We start from the raw sequence: 15368 nt of genomic DNA, 5'->3' as shown, positions 1-15368 counted from the left end.
CCTCATGAGAACAATTAAGTGTTCTGGAATTCCCATTCTTCTCAGTGTTAACCATAATTTGCTATGATCCACACAGTCAAATGCCTTTGCATAGTCAATAAAACACAGGTAAACATCCTTCTGGTGTTCTCTGCTTTCAGCCAGGATCCATCTGACATCAGCAATGATATCCCTGGTTCCACATCCTCTTCTAAATCCAGCTTGAATTTCTGGCAGTTCCCTGTTGATAAACTGCTGCAGCCGCTTTTGAATGACCTTCAGCAAAATTTTTGCTTGGATGTGATATTAATGATATTGTTTGATAATTTCCATATTTGGTTGGATCACCGTTCTTGGGAATAGGCATAAATATGGATCTCTTTCAGTCGGTTGTTTTCCAAATTTCTTGGCATAGATGAATGAGCACTCCCAGTGCTGCATCTGTTTGTTGAAACATCTCAGTCGCTGTTCTATCAATTCCTGGAGATTTATTCTTTGCCAGTGACCTCAGCGCAGCCTAGACTTCTTCCTTCAGTACCATTGGTTCCTAATCATATGTTACCTCCTGAAATTGTTGAACATCAGTCAGGTCTTTTTGTATAGTGACTCTGTTCCTTCCATCTTCTTTTTTTTAAATTAATTTTTATTTTGCTTTAAGTGAAAGTTTACAAACCAAGTCAGTCTCTCATACAAAAACTTATACATACCTTCCTATACACTCCTAATTGCTCTTCCCCCTAATGAGACAGCACACTCCTTCCCTCTACTCTCTCTCCTTGTGTCCGTTCGGGCAGCTTCTGGCCCCCTCTGCCCTCTTATCCCCTCTCTGGACAGGAGATGCCAACATAGGGTGACTATGAGTTGGAATCATCTGGATGGCATTGGGGTTTATCTATCTATCTATCTATCTATCTATCTATCTATCTATCTATCTATCTATCTATCTATCTATCTATCTATCTATCTATCTATCTATCTATCTATCTATCTATCTATCTATCTATCTATCTATCTATCTATCTATCTATCTATCTATCTATCTATCTATCTATCTATCTATCTATCTATCTATCTATCTATCTATCTATCTATCTATCTATCTATCTATCTATCTATCTATCTACCTATCTATCTATCTATCTATCTATCTGTCTATCTGTCCATCTGTCTGTGTACCTATCTAATCTATCATCTATCAATCATCTATCTATAATTAAATCATTATATAGAATCATATATATATATACATATAAAACCTTTGCCATTTCAACATTTTTACATGTACAATTCAGTGACATTAATTATGTTCATTACCAGTATCCATTTCCAAAATTTCCATCATCCTAAATAGAAGCTCAGTGTCCCCTAAGGAATGACTCTGTCTTTCCCCCACCCTTTCACCCTTGGTAATCACTAATAAACTTTGACCTCTATATACTTGCCTATTCCATGTATTTTAAGTAAGTGGGATCATACAATATTTGTCTTTTTGTGACTAACTTATTCATTCAGCATGTTTTCAAAGTTTATCCGTGTCACAACGTCATTTCTCTTTATGCTTAACCATATTCCATTATGTGGAGGGAGCACACTTAGTTACCACATTCATCTGTGGACGGCACTTGTGTTGTTTCCACCTTTTGGCTATCGTGAATCATGTTGTAATGAATATTGGCATACAAATCAAAAAATGAAACTAGTTGCCATTGAGTTGATTCCAATTCACAGTGACCCTACAGGACAGAGTAGAGCTTTCCCATAGGGTTTCCAAGGAGAAGCTGGTGGATTCAAACTGCCCACCTTTTATTGAGCAGCTGAGCTCACAAGTATCTGTTTTTAACTACATTTATTGAGACTTATCTCTTGTCAGGTACTTTAGCCAAACGCTTTATATATATTGTATTATTTAATCTTTCCAACAATTCTGTTGGCCCTATTTTACACTCAAGGAAATGAAAGCACAGAGCATACAGCCTGTAGGCGGGAGACAAGGACCCACGTCTGACTCCATCTAAAATCCCAGATCCAGAACTAACGACACCCGGCATTGCTCACATTCTGCTAGGAGATCCTGAATCGAAGCCCTCTACCTTCTCTCAAAGGTTCAAGTTCACTCAGAGGGGCCTTGGATGAAAGACCTGGCAATACACTTCTGAAAAGTTAGCCTTTGAAAACTCTGGAGCACAGTCCTGCTCTGATACCCGTGGGGGTGCCAGGAGTCTGTTGATGATTCTTGCCGAAACAATGTTACTGTCAAAAAAAAAAAAAATCTGTAGCTAGGGAATATGCTCCTGTGAACAAAGACAGGTGAGGGTATTTTGTTGATCAGAAAAAATAAGGAAAACAAAACAAAGTATTTTTTAATTTTCCTTTTTTCCTAAAGTTTGAATTTGCGACTGGCCATTAATTTTATCACACTATCGAGTCAGGTAAAAAGGCAAGGTGTATGGAGTGATTAAAACTTAAGCTTATCACAAGAAGCAGAGGGTCTGTTGAATGTCAAATTAGAATATTTAATCACGTACATAGATTAAAACTGTGCATCAGCAGAAATGTTATGTGCGTGCCAACGAGGTCAAAGGGGACAGGAGTTTTTGTGTCTGATGCTCCTGTGTGAATCTGTCCAAGCCCAAGTTTGAGCGAATCTGGAAAAAGACAAAATATTTAATATTACGGTGGTGGATTTTTTTTTCTTTAATCTATCTAAACACTTCTACCCACACGAGTCTGTCAGTTTGTCGTACTGTGGGGGCTTGTGTGTTGCTGTGATGCTGGAAGCTATTCCACCGGTGTTCAAATACCAGCAGGTCACCCATGGTGGTGACCTGCTCAGGCTTCAGCTGAGCTTCCAGACTACGACAGACTAGGAAGAAGGACCCAGCAGTCTACTTCTGAAAACAATTAGCCAGTGAAAACCTTATAAATAACAGTGGAACATTGTCTGATATAGTGCTGGAAGATGAGCCCCTCAGGTTGAAAGGCACTCAAAAGGCGACTGGGGAAGAGCTGCCTCTTCAAAGTAGAGTTGACCTTAACGATATGGATGGAGTAAAGCTTTCGGGACCTTCATTTGCTCATGTGGCAAGACTCAAAATGAGAAGAAACAGCTGCAAACATCCATTAATAACCAGAACCTGGAATGTACAAAGTATGAATCTAGGAAAATTGGAAATCATCAAAAATGAAATGGAACACATAAACATCGATATCCTAGGTATTTGTGAGCTGAAATGGACTGGTGTTGGCCATTTTGAATCAGACAACCATATAGTCTACTGTGCTGGGAATGACAACTTGAAGAGGAATGGTGTTGCATTCATCGTTGAAAAGAACATTTCAAGATCTCTCCTGACGTGGAAAGCTATCAGTGATAGGATAATATCTATACATCTACAAGGAAGACCAGTTGATATGACTATTATTCAAATTTGCTCACCAACCACTAAGGCTGATGGTGAAGAAATCGAAGATTCTGACCAACTTCTGCAGTCTGAAATTGATCAAACATGCAATCAGGATGCACTGATAATTACTGGTGATTGGAATGTGAAAGACGGAAACAAAGAAGAAGGATTGGTATTTGGAAAATAAAGATAGAAATGATAGAAATGATGCCAGAGATCTCATGATTGAATTTTGCAAGACCAATGACTTCTTCATTTCAGATACGTTTTTCACCAACATAGAGACTATACACATGAGCCTCACCAGATGGCATACACAGGAATCAAATTAACTACATCAGTGGAAAGAGACGATGGAAAAGCTCAAAATCATTAGTTAGAACAAGGCCAGGGGCCAACTGCGGATCAGACCGTCAGTTACTCATGTGCAATTTCAAGTTGAAACTGAAGAAAATTAGAACAAGTCCATGAGAGTCAAAGTATGACCTTGAATATATCCCATCTTAATTGAAAGACTATCTCAAGCATAGATTTGACGTGTTGAACACTAATGACCAAAGACCAGATGAGTTGTGCAATAACATCAAGGACATCATACATGAAGAAAGCAAGAGGTCGTTAAAAAGACAGGAGAGAAAGAAAAGACCTAAATGGATGTCAGAAGAGACTCTGAAACTTGCTTTTGAATGTTGAGTAGCTAAAACAAAAGAAAAAAAAATGATGAAGTAAAAGAGCTAAACAGAATATTTCAAAGGTGGGCTCAAGAAGACAAAGTAAATTGTTATGAAGACACGTGCAAAGACCTGGAGATAGAAAACCAAAAGGAAAGAACACGCTCAGCATTTCTCAAGCTGAAAGAACCGAAGAAAAAATTCAAGCCTCAATTTGCAATACTGAAGGCTTCTATGGGGAAAATATTAAACGAAGCAGGAAGGATCAAAAGAAGATGAAAGAAACACACAGAGTGACTAGACCAAATAGAATTGGTCAACATTGAACCATTTCAGGAGGTAACATATGATCAGGAACAGATGGTACTGAAGGAAGAAGGCCAAGCTGCACTGAAGGCATTGGCGAAAAACAAGGCTGCAGGAATTGATGGAATGAATATCAATTGAGATGTTTCAACAAATGAATGCAGCACTGGAAGTCCTTACATGCCTATGCCAATAAATTTGGAAGACAGCTACCTGGTCAACCAACTGGAAGAGATCCATATTTATGTCTATTCCCAAGAAAGTTGATCCAACCGAATGTGGACATTATCAAACAATATCATTAATATCACATGCAAGCAAAATTTTACTGAAGATCATTCAATAGCAGCTGCAGCAGTATATCAACAGGAAACTTCCAGAAATTCAAGCTGGATTTAGAAGAGGACGTGGAACCAGAGATATCATTGCTGATGTCAGATGGGTCCTGACTGAAAGCAGAGAACACCAGAAAGATGTTTACCTGTGTTTTATTGACGACGCTATGGCCATTTGGCTGTGTGGATCATAACAAATTATGGATAGCATTGTGGAGAATGGGAATTCTGGAGCACTTAATTGTGCTCACGAGGAACCTGTACATGGATCAAGAGGCAGTCATTCGAAAAAAACAAGGGGATAATGCATGGTTTAAATCTGGGAAAAGTGTGTGTCAGGGTTGTATCTTTTCACTATACCTATTCAGTCTGTTTGCTGAGCAAATAATTTGAGAAGCTGGACTACATGAAGAAGAACGGGGCATCAGGATTGGAGGAAGACTCATTAACAACCTGCGTTATGCAGATGACACAGCCTTGCTTGCTGCAAGTGAGGAGGACTTGAAGCACTTATTAATGAAGATCAAAGACCACAGCCTTCCGTATGGATTACAACTCAACATAAAGAAAAAAAAAAACCCCTCACAACCGGACCAGTAAGCAACAGCATGCTAAAGTGAGAAAAGATTGAGGTTGTTGAGGATTTCATTCTACTTGGATCCACAATCAACACTCATGGAAGCAGCAGTCAAGAAATCAAAAGACGGATAGCACTGGGTAAATCTGCTGCAAGAGATCTCTTTAAAGTGTTAAAAAGTATAGATGTTATGTTGAGGACTAAGGTGCGCCTGACTCGAGCCATGGGGTTTTCAGTCACCTCATAGGCACGCGAAAGCTGGACAATGAATAAACAAGACCAAAGAAGAACTGATGGCTTTGAACTGCAGTGTTGGGGAAGAATGTCGAATATACCACGGGCTGCCAAAAGAATGAACAAACCAGTCTTGAAAGGATTACAGCCAGAATGGTCCTTAGACGCAAGAATGGCGAAACTGCATTTCACATCCTTTGGACGTGTTGTCAGGAGGGATCAGTCCCTGGAGAAGGACATCATGCTTGGTAAAGCAGAGGGTCAGCAAAAAAGAGGAAGGCCCTCAGCAAGATGGGATGACGCAGTGGCTGCAACAGTGGGCTCAAGCATAGCAACAGGTGGGAGGACGGCGCGGGACCGGCAGTGTTCCATTCCGCTGGGCCTGCGGTCACTATGAGTCGGAAGCCACTCCACCGCACCTCGCACGAACAAACACTTCTATTTTTGTAACTTTTTTACTCAATTTTACTTAAGTTAAAATGTAATGCAAATGACTAAAAACTAAAAATAAAATACACTGAGTTCTCTAGGAAATGGAAAAAGGGAGAAGAGATATTAAAAGCAGAAGGCAGAAACGAAGGGGATGGGAAGAATCGAGGAAAAAGTGTGATATCAAAAACGTAAAATAACCAGGTAAAAGCAAATCCAAATATGATAGCAATCTGCTGTGGATTGGTTTATATCCCCCCGAAATGTGTGTCAGCCTGGCTAGGCCATGATTTCCGGTATTGTGTGACTGCCGTTTTGTCACCTGATGTGATCATCCTCTGGATTGTAAATTCTAATCTGTATGATGTTAGTGAGGCAGGATTAGAGACAGTCACATTAATGAGGCAGGACTTAATCTACAAGATTAGGTTGCATCTTGAGTCAATCTCTTTTGAGATGTAAAAGAGAGAAGAAAGCAGAGAGACAGATGGACATCATGCCACCAAGAATGAAAGATCTTCCCCCAGAGCCGACATAGAGAGAAAGCCTTCCTCTGGAGCTGGCACCCTGAGTTTGGACTTCCAGCCTCCTAGACTGTGAGAGAATAAATTACTGCGCTTTTTAAAGCCATCCACTTGTGATATTTCTGTTGTAGCGGCACTAGATAAGTAAGACAGAATTCGGTAACAGGAGAGTTCCGTGCTGTTCTGACAGATGCCTCAAATGCGGAAGCGGTTTTGAAACTGAATGGGTAGAGACTGGAGGAGTTTTTTTTTTTTTTTTAAATGACTTTTATGGTGCTTTAAGTCGAAGTTTACAAATCAAGTCAGTCTCTCACACAAAAACTTATGTACACCTTACTACACACTCCCAGTTACTCTCCCCCTAATGAGACAGCCTGCTCTCTCCCTCCACTGTCTCTCTTTTCATGTGTCCATTTCGCCAGCTTCTAACCCCCTCCACCCTCTCACCTCCCCTCCAGGCAGGAGATGTCAACATAGTCTCAAGTGTCCACCTGATCCAAGAAGCTCACTCCTCACCAGCATCCCTCTCCAACCCATTGTCCAGTCCAATCCATGTCTGAAGAGTTGGCTTCAGGAATGGTTCCTGTCCTGGGCCAACAGAAGGTCTGGGGGCCATGACCACCAGGGTCCTTCCAGTCTCAGTTGGACCATTAAGTCTGGTCTTATGAGAATTTGGGCTCTGCATCCCACTGCTCTCCTGCTCCCTCAGGGGTTCTCTGTTGTGCTCCCTGTCAGGGCAGTCATCGGGTGTAGCCGGACACCATCTAGTTCTTCTGGTCTCAGGATGATGTAGACTGTGGTTCATGTGGCCCTTTCTGTCTCTTGGGCTCATAATTACCTTCTGTCCTTGGTGTTCTTCATTTTCCTTTGATCCAGGTAGGTTGAGGCCAATTGATGCATTTTAGATGGCTGCTTGCTAGCGTTTAGGACTCCAGAAGCCACTCTCCAAAGTGGGATGCAGAATGTTTTCTTAATAGATTTTATTATGGCAATTGACTTAGATGTCGCCTGAAACCATGGTCTCCAAACCCCCGCCCCTGCTTCACTGACCTTTGAAGAGTTCAGTTTATTCAGGAAACTTGTTTGCTTCTGGTTTAGTCCACTTGTGCTGACCTAGAGGCTGGAGGAGTTTTAATGCACAGTTGCTAAAAGCTCAGCTGCTAACTCACAGGTCAGCAGTTCAAATCCACAAGGTGCTCCTTGGAAACCCTATGGGGCAGTTCTACTCTGTCCTATAGGGTCACTGTGAGTAAAAATCAACTCAACAGCATTGGATTTGTTTTTGTTTTTTTTTTGGTTAATAGTAAAAATCTAGATTTCCTTGAAGAGAGTGTTGGTAGAATTATGGACATTGAAGACAATTCCTATGAGGACTCAAAAGGAAATGAGGAGTGCTACTACACTGGAGACGGCCCCGATGGTGAGAAGCAGCAGTGGAGAAACAACAGCAACAGAATCAGGAGACCACCTCAAGACAACCCTGGAGCTGACCTATGGAGAGAGAGAGATGATGACGTTTACAGGCAAAGTGGGGTGCCTCCAGGCACTTACTGGTGGAGCTAAAGAGTTTGGAACACTTGCCCCAGTGGGACAAACACAGGCCCGAGGGGCTCAGAGACCAAAGAATCAAGAAGCAGAAGCTGAAGAGACAAGGAACACAGGAAGCAGAGCTACCTCAGTCTCAAAGGGTAGGGCCATGACCTCTCAAAGGGTGGAGCCACAGCCCCTGGGGCTTTAAAGTGTGGGGTCACCACTTCCTTGGTTTCAAAGAGTCAGCAACAATTCATTGAGAAGATACTGGCAAAACAATCATGAAACTGTATATACCCAATAACATACCCTCAAAAAGCAAAAAGCAGAAACAGACATAATTACATGCTGAAATCTACAAATCCACAAATTTGGTAGGAGATTTTAATATGCCCCCAAAACTAATAGATCAAGCAGACCAATTCAAAAACGTCTGTAAGGATATAGACAATTGAGACCACGTAATTAACAGCCTTCATCGTGTGTGAGTTCACACATATACATACACGATATATGGACACACACAGATACACTTGCACTAACGCACAGATCCCAGTTCCCGACAAACAGATAATATACTTTCTTGGCAAAGTATATACACAACTCTTGAAAAAATTATATACTAGAACAAAAATATATTTTCACCAAATCCCAAAGGATCACTACCATACAGACTATGACTCTGACCAGATAGGTTAGACAAGAAGGATTAAAAAAGATAGTCGACAAAACCACGTGCATTTGGAAACTAAAGAACGTACTCCCCAAAGTAATGCCCACGCCTTAGAACAAGGCAAACGGTACAGAAGCAGATAAGGAAAAGCCCCTACTCTGCACTCCCCTCAATGATGCCCACCTCACAAGGGACCAGTGTCCCTTCTTTGCGTGCGGCCGTCTACCTCATTCTCTGCTCAGACCTGCGTGTGTCTGTGTAGAGAACGTGGTCCCTTGGGAACAGGGCGTCTCTTGATAATGCTGATTTCCCTTTCCTAATTGAAGGTGATCCTGGTGGACAGTAAGATGCAGTGTGGCCCAGATGAGCATGAACATGGCAACATCTGCTGCAGAAACTGCATGAGTGGTGAGTCTCCAGATGCCTTCCAGAACCTTCTGGAGCAGACTTCCAACCTAGGAGAAGGGAGCCTGCAGGTTCTTAGAGAAGAACTGGAGCTGTCCTGGGTGGGGGGAAGCTGGCTAACTCAGGGTGACCACTCCTTGGCAGCTGCCTATCACCCACCACCCTACCTTGGATAGGTGTCTCCCCCTACATCCCTTTTGGGAGAAGCACCTGCGTGAACAGGGAGGGCATGGTGTTCTTGTTTTTGGGGTAGAGGAGGTGTGTTTAGCAGGGTGTTGGAGGACAGAAGGGGGGCTGCGCCCTGGCTCTCTCCTAGCCTGGAGTCTCCCTCCTACCTCCCTGTCACGAGGGGGATCCCTTGAAGACGGGAAGCTCCAAGGGGAGGTGGCTGCAGATACCTCATGTGTAACCAACCCACAGGGGCTTACTTTCATCCTCACAAGCATTCCCTGCAATGAGAATTAGTCCCGAAAAGCAGATGAGGAACCGGGGGCCCAGGAAGCTGATTCCACCCACACCCACTGCACATCACCCAATGGCCAGTCACCACCATCAGCACCTGCCTTCATCAGGAATCTGTTCACAGGCCAACCAGGATACCTGCATCACTCGCGGCCACACACATGCACATTTTATCCAAGAACCTGTGCCTTCATGGGGCTCTAATTTCAGGGACCACACCTGTAGCACTCACCGCCCCAACCCCACACACCTACACACACATACCCCATTCTGTCCATGCACCTGAGCCTTCATGGAGGTCCTGTTTGAGGGGCCAACCTCCATACAGCTATACCGTTCACCACCACACCTCCCCACATTTACACACATACACCTATAATGCACATATATACATGCACACTTGCACATACATCTATACACACAACATATTTCAGCCTGTACCTTCACGGCCCACCACTTGTACCTAACACAAACAGCTGTGCACACACAGATACACACATACACACACCCCAGTGTCTGTCTGAACCTGGGCCCTCTCAGGGCTCCTGTTCGGGGGCCAGCCACCCACTTCTGCACCACTCACCACCTCTAGCACCCAGTTGTGCACACCCACAAACACACCCATAAATAGCCACACATCATGTCATCAATGACACCGTCTTCATGGGACTCCTGTTTTAAGGAGCCAAACGCCTACACTTCTGCCCCTCACCATCTGCACCTCCGCTTACACTCTCTCACACATACCTACACACGTGCACGATGCATTCATGCAAGAACCTGGGCCTTCCTGGGACTCCTGTTTCAGGGGCCCACCACCCACACCTGCACCACTCACCAGGTGTGCACACACACACACACTCACACGCGTGCCACATTTGATGCATGAACTGTGCCTCCATGGGCTCCTGCTTGAGGACAAGCACCCATGTCTGCACCACTCACCACCCCGCACTCTCCCCCGCTCTCCTACACACACATCTATGCGTACACACACCTACACACATGCCACATTTTATGAATGAATGGAACATAATTAGTCTGGCACGCAGTCGTCTCAACTCTCCACATTTGTGCACAGGGGAGTTTTTAGGATCTGTTCACGGGGAGGGTGTGATTGAGCTCAGCTCATCTTTGCTGTGTTTCTTGACATGCTGTTGGAGTCCATTGGCTAGAATTTTGCTGACAATTTTTGTGTCAGTGTTCATGAGGGATATTGGTCTATAATTTTCTTTTTAGTGGTGCCTGCCTGGCTTGGTATCAGGGCTATGCTGGCTTCACAGAACGAATTCGGGAGTATTTCTTCGTTTTCTATATTCTGGAATAGCTTGAGTAGAACTGGCCTCAACACTTCTCTGAATGTTTGGTGGAATTCTCCAGTGAAACCATCTGGGCAAGGACTTATTATCTTCAATTTCTTCTTCTTCTTCTTTTTTTTTTTTCTGTAATTTTTATTGTGCTTTAAGTGTGAGTTTACAAATCAAGTCAGTCTGTCATACAAAACTTTATATACAACTTGCTATATACTCCTAGTTGCTCTCCTCCTAATAAGAGCACAGTCCTTCTCTCTACTCTCTATTTTCATGTCCATTCAGCCGGCTTCAGATCCCTTCTGCCCCCTCATCTCCCCTCCAGACAGGAGCTGCCCACATAGTCTCATGTGTCTACTTGATCCAAGAAGCTCACTCTTCACCAGTATCATTTTCTATCCCATACTCCAGTCCAATCCTTGTCTGAAGAGTTGGCTTTGGGAATGGTTCTTGCCTTGGGCTAACAGAAGGACTGGGGACCATGACCTCTAGGGTCCTTCTAGTCTTAGTCAGACCAATGAGTCTGGTCTTTTACAAGAATTTAAGGTCTGCATCCCACTGCTGTCCTGCTCCCTCAGGGGTTCTCTGTTGTGTTCCCTGTCAGGGCACTCAGCAGTTGTAGTCAGGCACCCTCTAGTTCTTCTGGTCTCAGGCTGATGTAGTCTCTGGTTCATGTGGCCCTTTATGTCTCTTGGGCTCATAATTACCTTCTGTCCTTGGTGTTCTTCATTCCCCTTTGCTCCAGGTGGGTTGAGACCAACTGATGCACTTTAGATGGCTGCTTGCTAGCGTTTAAGACCCCAGAAGCCACTCTCCAAAGTGGGATGCAGAATGTTTTCTTAATAGATTTTATTACGCCAATTGACTTAGATGTCGCCTGAAATCATGGTCCCCAAACCCCTGCCCCTGCTATGCTGGCCTTCGAAGCATTCAGTTTATTCAGGAATCTTCTTTGCTTTTGGTTTAGTCCAGTTGTGGTAACCTCTCCTGTATTGTGTGTTGTCTTTCCCTTCACTTAAAATAGCTCTTGTCTACTCTCTAATTAGTGAACACCCCTCTCCCTCCCTCCCTCCCCACTCTCTTAACCATCAAAGAATATTTTCTTCTTTGTTTAAAGTATTTTTTGAGTTCTTATAATAGTGGTCTCATACAATATTTGTCATTTTGCAACTAATAATTTCATTCAGCATAATGCCTTCCAGATTCCTCAGTGTTATGAAATGTTTCACAGATTCATCACCCGTCCATTGTGTGAATATACCGTAACTTATTTATCCATTCATCTGTTGATGGGCACCTTGGTTGCTTCCATCTTTTTGCTATTGTAAACAGTGCTGCAATGAACATGGGTGTGCATATATCTGTTTGTGTAAAGGCTCTTATTTCTCTAGGTTGTATTTCAAGGAGTGGGGTTGCTGGATCGTATGGTAGTTCTATTTGTAGCTTTGTAAGGAAGCACCAAATCGATTTCCAAAGTGGTTGTACCATTTGACATTCCCACCAGCAGTCTGTAAGTGTTCCAGTCTCTCCGCAGCCTCTCCAACATTTATTCTTTTGTATTTTTTGAATTTATGCCAGCCTTGTTGGAGTGAGATGGAATCTCATTGTAGTTTCGATTTGCATTTCTCTAATGGCTAATGACCGTGAGCATTTCCTCATGTATCTGTTAGCTACCCGAATGTCTTCTTTAGTGACGTGCCTGTCCATATCCTTTGCCCGTTTTTTAATTGGGTTATTTGTCTTTCTGTTGTTGAGTTTTTGCAGTATCATGTAGATTTTAGAGATCAGGCACTGATCAGAAATGTCATAGCTAAAAACTTTTTCCCGGTCTGTAGGTAATCTTTTTACTCTTTTGGTGAAGTCTTCGGATGAGCATAGGTGTTTGATTTTTAGGAGCTCCCAGTTACCTAGTTTCTTTTCTGGTGTTTGTGCATTGTTAGTAATGTTTTGTATACTGTTTATGCCATGTATTAGGGCTCCTAGCGTTGTCCTTATTTTTTCTTCCGTGATCTTTATAGTTTTAGATTTTATATTTAGGTCTTTGATCCATTTTGAGTTAGTCTTTGTACATGGTGTGAGGTATGGGTCTTGTTGCATTTTTTTGCGTGTGGATATCCAGTTCTGCCAGCACCATTAGTTAATGAGACTGTTTTTTCCCCGTTTAACAGACTTTGGGCCTTTGTCAAATATCAGCTGCTCATATGTGGATGGATTTATGTCTGGATTCTCAATTCTGTTCCACTGGTCCGTGTATCTGTTGTTGTACCAGCACCAGGCTGTTTTGACTACTGTGACAGTAGAGTAGGTTCTAAAATCAGGTAGAGTGAGGCCTCCCACTTTGTTCTTCTTTTTCAGTAATGCTTTACTTATCTGGGGCCTCTTTCCCTGCCACATATGAAGTTGGTGGTTTGTTTCTCCATCTCATTAAAAAATGTTATTGGAATTTGGATCGGAATTGCATTGTATCTATAGATCGCTTTTGGTAGAATAGACATTTTTACAATGTTGAGTCTTCCTATCCACGAGCAAGGTATGTTTTTCCACTTATGTAGGTCTCTCTTGATTTCTTTCAGTAGTATCTTGTAGTTTTCTTTGTATCTATGTTTTATGTCTCTGGTAAGATTTATTCCTAAGTATTTTATCTTCTTGGCGGCTACTGTAAATGTTATTGATTTGGTGATTTCCTCTTTGATATTCTTTTTATTGGTGTAGGGGAGTCCAACTGATTTTTGTTTGTTTACCTTGTATCCTGATACTCTGCTGAACTCTTCTATTAGTTTCAGTAGATTTCTCGAGGATTCTTTAAGGTTTTCTGTGTATACGATCACATCATCTGCAAACAGAGATACTTTGACTTCTTCCTTGCCAATTTATGTATTTATTTATTTTTTGGATGCTCTTTATTTCTTTATCTAGCCTAATTGCTCTGGCCAGGACCTCCAGCACAATGTTGAATAAGAGCGGTGATAAAGGGCATCCTTGCCTGGTTCCCGTTCTCAAGGGGATGCTTTCAGACTCTCTCTATTTAGGATGATGTTGGCTGTTGGCTTTGTATAAATGCCCTTTATTATGTTGAGGAATTTTCCTTCTATTCCTATTTTGCTGAGAGTTATTGTCATGAATGAGTGTTGAATTTTGTCAAATGCCTTTTCTGCTCAATTGATAAAATCATGTGATTCTTGTCTTTTGTTTTATTTATGTGGTGGATTACATTAATTGTTTTTCTAACGTTGAACCATCCCTGCATGCCTGGTATGACTCCCACTTGGTCATGGTGAATTATTTTCTTGATATGTTGTTGAATTCTATTGTCTAGAATTTTGTTGAGGATTTTTGCATCTAAGTTTCTGAGGGATCCAAAAAAAAAAAAAACAAAAAACAAAACCCAGTGGGTATAGGTGTGTAAATTTCTTTTTTTGTGGTGCCTTTATCTTGTTTTGGTATCAGGGGTATACTGGCTTCATAGAATGAGTTTGGGAGTATTCCATCCTTTTCTATGCTCTGAAATACCTTTAGTAGTAGTGGTGTTAACTCCTCTCTGAAAGTTTGGTAGAACTCTGCAGTGGAGCCATCCAGGCCAGGGTTTTTTTTGTTGGGAGTTTTAAAATTACCTTTTCAATGTTTTGTTATGGGTTTATTTAGTTGTTCTACCTCTATTTGTGTTAGTTTAGGTAGGTAGTGTGTTTCTAGAAATTCATCCAGTTCTTCTAGGTTTTCAGATTTGTTAGAGTATAATTTTTTTGTAGCAATCTGATATGATTCTTTTAATTTCAGTTGGGTCTGTTGTGATATCGCCCCTCTCTTTTCTTATTCAGGTTATTTACTTCCTCTCCTTTTTTTCTTTTGTCAGTTTGGCCAATGGTTTATCAATTTTGTTAATTTTTTTCAAAGAACCAGTTTTTGGTCTTGTTAACTCTTTCAGTTGTTTTTCTGTTCTCTATTTTATTTAATTTTGCTTTAATTTTTGTTATTTGCTTTCTTCTCGTGCCTAAAGGTTTCTTTTGTTGCTCTCTTTCTATTTGTTCAAGTTGCAGGGATAGTTCTTTGATTTGGGCCCTTCTTTTTGTATGTGTGCATTTATTGATAAAAATTGACCTCTGAGCACTGCTTTCACTGTGTCCCAAAGCTTCTGATAGAAAGTATTTTCGTTCTCATTGGATTCTCTGCATTTCTTTATTCCATCCTTGATGTCTTCCATAACCCAGTCGTTTTTGAGCAGGGTATTGTTCAGTTTCCAAGTGTTTGATTTCTTTTCCCTGTTTTTTCTGTTATTGATTTCCATTTTTATGGCCTTATGGTCAGAGAAGATGCTTTACAATATTTTGATGTTTTGGATTCTGCTAAGGCTTGCTTTACGACCTAATATGTGCTCTGTTCTAGAGATTGTTTCATGTGTGCTAGAAAGAAAGTATATTTGGCTGCTGTTGGGTGGAGCGTTCTGTATATGTCTATGAGGTCAAGTTGGTTGATTGTGGCATTTAGATCTTCCATGTCTTTATTGAGTTTCTTTCTGAATGTTCTGTCCTCCA

At 41.8% G+C, this 15368-nt stretch overlaps 1 pseudogene; it reads left to right on the top strand.

Moving 5' to 3' along the window:
* LOC126080700 (phosphatidylinositol 4,5-bisphosphate 3-kinase catalytic subunit beta isoform-like) overlaps window positions 1-15368 on the top strand; it is a 66069-nt pseudogene that overhangs the window by 34037 nt on the left and 16664 nt on the right.

This window comes from Elephas maximus, chromosome 7, assembly GCF_024166365.1.
Source record: "Elephas maximus indicus isolate mEleMax1 chromosome 7, mEleMax1 primary haplotype, whole genome shotgun sequence".
In the NCBI taxonomy this organism is placed as follows: domain Eukaryota; kingdom Metazoa; phylum Chordata; class Mammalia; order Proboscidea; family Elephantidae; genus Elephas; species Elephas maximus.
The sequence above is the reverse complement of the archived record's forward strand: the minus strand, read 5'-3'. Positions and strand labels throughout refer to the sequence as shown.